This window comes from Nymphaea colorata, unplaced genomic scaffold, assembly GCF_008831285.2.
Source record: "Nymphaea colorata isolate Beijing-Zhang1983 unplaced genomic scaffold, ASM883128v2 scaffold0001, whole genome shotgun sequence".
Lineage (NCBI taxonomy): Eukaryota > Viridiplantae > Streptophyta > Magnoliopsida > Nymphaeales > Nymphaeaceae > Nymphaea > Nymphaea colorata.
In genome coordinates, this window is record NW_022204507.1 from 4185298 (window position 1) to 4191259 (window position 5962).

At 43.8% G+C, this 5962-nt stretch overlaps 1 pseudogene; it reads left to right on the top strand.

The window, feature by feature from the left end:
- The first annotated feature begins 946 nt into the window (after nt 1–946).
- Nucleotides 947–5672, top strand: LOC116267882 (selenium-binding protein 1-like; annotated as a pseudogene).
- The last annotated feature ends 290 nt before the right edge of the window (nt 5673–5962 follow it).

Below are 5962 nucleotides of genomic sequence, written 5' to 3' on the forward strand. Positions count from 1 at the left end.
AGCCCCTGCCTCCATCCGGGTGCTCCTCCATCACGTTGCTATCTCTCTTGGCTGTGCGAGGCCTGTTGCAACCACACTCCATCCATCAGGTGTAGCAGGCAGCCCCAGTGCTGTCTCTCTCGACCAGCTTCCACCAGTCCACAAGCCGTCTTAGGCCCAACTCTTGGGTAAAGTGTCTATCATGGGCCAAATGGTCCTACAATACGAGTTGGCACTCATCTACTCAGACTACTCCATATCAAGCTCTCTATGAAATTCCCCCTCCAACAATTTCAAAATATGAAGAGGGCATGACACAAGAAGAAAAGGTTGATTGTGAGTTACACACAAGAGAAGAGGTGCTAGCGTCACTCAAGCAGGATATCATCAAAGCCCCAAATTGAATGAAATAGACATATGACAAGGGCAGGAAGGATCTTGAATTTATGGTAGGAGACTACATATGGCTCAAAAGATTATCAATAAGGCAAAAGTCCCTCTTAGGGCACCCTTACTCGAAGCTCTTACCAATGTTTTTTGGGCCATTGACAGTGCTACAAAAGATTGGGAAAGCCGCTTACAGATTAGGGCTCCCACAAACGGCCTTAGTCTTTCATGTTACTCAGTTGAAACCCCACTTTGGAGAAGTGCCAATGCAGATTGAACAAATTTCTAGCCAACAACAACAAACACCATACCAAATTCTTAAACATAGACATGTTCTTCGGAATGGTAGACTGTGTCATGAAGTCATGCTTGAATGGGAAGGGCCAGAGAACGGCACTTCATGGGAAGAATTTGAGCAAATAGTTAATCATTTTCCCACTGCACGAGCTTAGGGGCAAGCTTGAGGCAAGGAGGGAGGATCTGATGCAGACCTTCCTATAGGGAGGCCAAGAACCGGGGCCCGCACACCAAGTGAGGGCAAGAGAGCCGAGTGCCTTCGGTCAGGTTTGCGGCCAGTATTATGGAAAGTGTAGATGGGCTAAAGGAGGCTAACGAAGAACTTGAAGTTGATGCAGCGGGAGGTGTGGGCAGAGCATCATCAGTGGAGCGCGGGCAGCGAGCTGAAGACTTCAAGGCTGAGCAGGCACAGGAACTATACCTAGATCCAGTTATAGCGAGTTCGAACCATCAGTCTAGTCCTGACCCGGTTCGCGTGGCAACCCTAAGGCCGAACTTAGGCAGGTTATATGGGTGAACCCATGAGAGAGAAGCCAAACTCACTGAACTTCCGAGACATCTGGTCTCGATTTCCCTTTCATGCATTTTCTTATAGTCGAGTCCTTCATTACAGCAAGTGTCTCGGTTCATGTGTTAGAACTGGTTTTATTTCAAGTACTCAAACTCTTTTGTAAGTCTTTTTTCAGTATGCAATCAAGAATTAGAAGTAGAGCTTTTTGTGTGAATTGGCTCTCCCCTCTCTCTTCCTCTCATCATCTTACCACCGATGACGGGAATTCCAAGGCTCCAAACCATGGCTCTGGTTGATGCAAAATAGGTTTGGAGATGACCTTTGAGGCCACCACAAATCCTCTAAGAGCATCTTCATCCTACGCACAAATTCCCTGACCGAATCGCCATCTTCTCACGGTGCAACTACTTCATCCCCAGAAGAAGTTAGAGGATGGAGAACTATCTTGGGAAGGCTTGACGGAAATCGACTCGTGGCTCTAGTCGACTAGTAATCAAGCAACGACTCCGGCTGATAGGGATTAAGGGAGGAACTGAGTTCATCTCCTGGTTCCTTCCACCTCGAGCAGAGCTTAAGACAGGTTAAGATCGGCCCTAGTAAGCTTCTTAATCTCTGTCAAAATCAGGCACCGGAAAGGTAGATCACAGCCTAGTTTATCAGATGATTGTCAAGGAGAGAATCCAAAGGTTCATTGGAATCCATTGGTAGAAGGCCAGTCAGATTTCTGTGAATTCAAATGGTGAATCAACTGGAGAATTCTGTCCTCGGAAGCAGCAAGTCACTCCGCATCAATTCGAGAATTGCTGTCTAGAAAGGAGATGGATTTTCCCCAATAGCTGACCCTTAATCAACCACATCGCTTGCTCGGCTTGGCAGAAACCAAGCAGTACCTGGGTGAAAGTTGCAGGCAAAATCTGAAGCAACGAAGGGCGAATTTCACTCTCTCGTTCACCCCAGCATAATCACCCAGATCTTAGCAACATCCCCACCAAGTTTCAGGTGAATCCGACCAGCCATCGCGAAGAACTCGCTCCCCGTCGGAAATCTGTGTGCTACAACCGGATTGACCAATTGCTGTTACTTTTTCGATCAGTTTTTGGTCCAGCCCCATCATTTCAGTGGATTGCCGATTTGCCCATGGTCAGTTTGATTCAATACTAGAGTTCGAATTAATTGGCAAGGGTATTCCCATAAAGACGGCACTAAATTGAGTTAAGGAGAGGGTGCAGTCTGCAACCGTTACACGTCGCAGCCTCCTCTTGAGCTCCCCATCCTAAAAGACGAGAGTTACAAATCCCTCCACCGAGTGTCTCTTCAGCCGTTCACCTCCACTCGCACCATCATCAGCCATCATTGAGGAGTTAAGGTACGTATTCAATTTCCTTGGCTAGGGAGACCCTTCTCAAACCTCTTAGCCTCTTCACCTCTCATAACAAACCCTTTCCACTTCACGCAAGCCTTAATCAACCTCCACCTCATGCTAACTCCTCCTCCTCGTCATTACTAGCCTTCACCCATCATTAGCAAACCACTCCTCTCGCATGTCTCTTGACTTAAACCCGTTAGCCTAACTGATCCTAATCATTAGTGTCATCTTCTCTCAGGTAACTCTCCACCCTCTCTCGCACAACCCTTCACCTATCTCTAAGCCATAACCGACCCTCTCAGGAATTAACCTCCATCTCACGTCTAGACCAAGCCCACTCCACTACCGAACCACTTCCAACTAGACCTAACCCGCTTCACCTAAACCGAGCCTGCCCTATACCAAGCTCACCTCCTTGTTCCCAGCTTGGCCGTCCCCTTCCATTGCCGGGACACTCCATCTCTCTCGGCCAGCTTCCACCAGTCCACAAGCTGTCCTAGGCCAGGCAGGCCTAGCCTTCGTTCCACATCCTTGGTGAGATATCTGAGAGTGGATTTTCCACTGGCTTTCTCTCGGATCTATTGCTGTTTAAGTCGATATCTCATCGGGTAGGTAACTTCTCAACATCCTATAGAACGGGGTTACGGGTGTAATTGTTTTCTAAACCAGGCTCTAGCCAATTGTACTGTCAGTAGTCCCTCCAAGGCACCTTGGCAAGGACACGGCTGTGGGTAGCTAGACCACCAACGGTAAAGGGCATGGTTTGGCCATTCTAGGGATTGTATGAATGGTTTTGAATGAATGTTGGGTGAGTTAAATTTGTATCACTCACGTTTGTAAAACCTTGATCCCCTTAGTGTTGTAGTAGGATTTAAACCGTGGGTCTGGGAAACACTTGTATCTTTTACCCAGGGTACTATTAAGCTGGGGTTGCTGTCCGGTGGGGATATAGTTTGTAAATATAATTTGCTTAAGTTTGGACTTTAGGCTCCCGTGAGTTGATTCTGGACTTGGGATCTATTCTCGGGGCGTAGAAATCACTAGCCGGCTCTAGGTTCCCACCATGCAACAAGTTTTAAATTTGAAATTATACTGGATATGGATCAAATTTGATCTGCCGACTTAAAAGATCAAAAAGTCCCCCACTACATTCAACTGACATTCTCCAAAATCAAATAAATCCCCTTGATGTCCTTGCCCTTATGAGTCTTTTGGACATATTTTATGAGCATCCCAGGAATCTTGGTTCATTACGCAATAGAGGGATGCGAAAAAACAGTCCACCACATTCCTTTTCGAACACCTTATACCTTGCTTACAAACTTTTCGAGAAAGAGATTTCGTTGTACAAATCACTCTTGCTTTTAGATGGAAGCTGGGAATTTGGTGCTTTTAGATTTGGATAGGAAACCTTTTAAATTTTACGGAGCAGGGATCTGGTCGAGCTTCTAATTTTTACTAATGCTACTCCGTGCCGCACTTTATTTCTTTTATGTCTATCTATTTATTGCCACAACCATGAGATCCCATGTATGTACCATTTATCGATTCCAATCACATACAAAGCATATGTTAATCGATAATCTGTCAATCATTTGCTACCCAAACTTCAATTTTAATTCAAATTCCAATATCATTAGGCCATTTGGTAAGAAAAATTTTGTGCTCTTCAACACATTTTCTTAAAACACATGTTATGTTCTTATTTTGAGAAGAATGATCCAGTTATGGTCATCGTTCCTAAATTAAGCAATCAAATGCTATAAGTAAGTAATTAGATCATATTTCCTAAACAAAAGCATAGAATTCTTGAAACACATGTTCTAAAAATGTTCTGTGTTCCAAGTGCATAATATTCTCATTGAGTAGTCTACTTATACATAATATCAGTATTACTTAACCAATTAACCTTCTCTTGTGGCGTCTATGCTTTTGTGATAAGATACATCTCTTAAGATCACATGGACTTCTTGGAATGAATTTTAGCTTTATTCCAGGCATTTGATGTGAGTGCTCTGATCGGCACATCTTCATTTGTGTTGAAATCTGGTACTTTGATCTCCAATATGTATGTTCGGTTCAGATGGGAGAAACTTGGCAAGTCCTCTATTTGGATATGACATCTGGTATCAGCCTTGACACAAGACCATGATTATTCATCATGGGGAGCACCAAATCTTTTACAAAAGGATTCAGTCTCCAACACGTAGAAGATGGTCGTTATGAAGACATCTACATGTATACAGCTGCCGAATGGTGAACTGAAATAGACTGGACCTTGGTAACTCAGATCTTTACCTTTGAGGTCAGTGTGACAGTGGTCAAATATCGTCGCCCTTAAAATGCACCCTATGCTTGATATGATCATCTAAATTGTGTGGCTTATTACTTATGACTAATTTAATACTTTCTGCAGGTTCTATACAGGTTACATTGGGTCTGCATTAAGCACTGCAACATGATTAGGTTTTTCCACACTCCAAGTGGATCGTGGAGCCATGAGGTACCATTTGTTGATGTTCAATTACTGTAAGTGTGCATATGTGAGGAGTACTGGAAAGGAGAGGGGTCCTAAGTTGCTTGTTTGTTTCTTCTATGTTGCAATATCTGTGACACCTTTCGGAATTGGATTTATGCCCGACATGCCTGGACTTATATCTGATTTCGTTATCTCATGGATGTTCGCTTCCTTTACTTCTCAAACGGGTGGCATGGTGATGTCAGGCAATACAACATTGAGGACTTTCAAAGCCTGTTTTGACTGGACAACTATGGGTTGTGGACTCGTTCAGTTAGGGAAGCCAGATAGCTGCAGTATCTAAAGATGGGCTGTAAGTCTCAGTTTGATGTTCCGGAAGTAAAAGTGTGTGTTTAAGTCATTGTTGTTCTTACATTTCTTGCTTCTCAGGGAAACAGACTCAGAGGTGGGCCACAAATTATCCGGTGAGCTTGGATGGTAAGAATTGTAGGTGACTAACTCACTCTTTAGCAATGGGATCGGCAATTCTATCCAGAGATTTTGGGAGGGCTCACATATGCTGCAGATTGACATGGACACCAAAGAAGGGTGGATTGAAACTGAATCCAAACTTCTTTGTAGATTTTGGGCTTGAACCTGATGGTCCTATTTAGGGTGACTTCGTGGTCGTTTCAGAATAAATAAGATGAGAATGGAAATAAGATGCATATTCAAATAAGAGTGCCCATTATGTTGAAGTGTCACATGGGAATTGCTCAAGAAGCATGATGCCTTGGATTGTTGGATTAATTTGGAGAATTCAAAGAGGTGGCATGTCAACATCATCGATAAGTTTTTAAATGCAAAGTAGATGTCTTCATCGCATGTTCTCCCTCTGTTGCATGTTTTCCCACCTTCATGGATGAAAAATGTTTCCATCAAATAAATGTTGGTGAAAATTTTT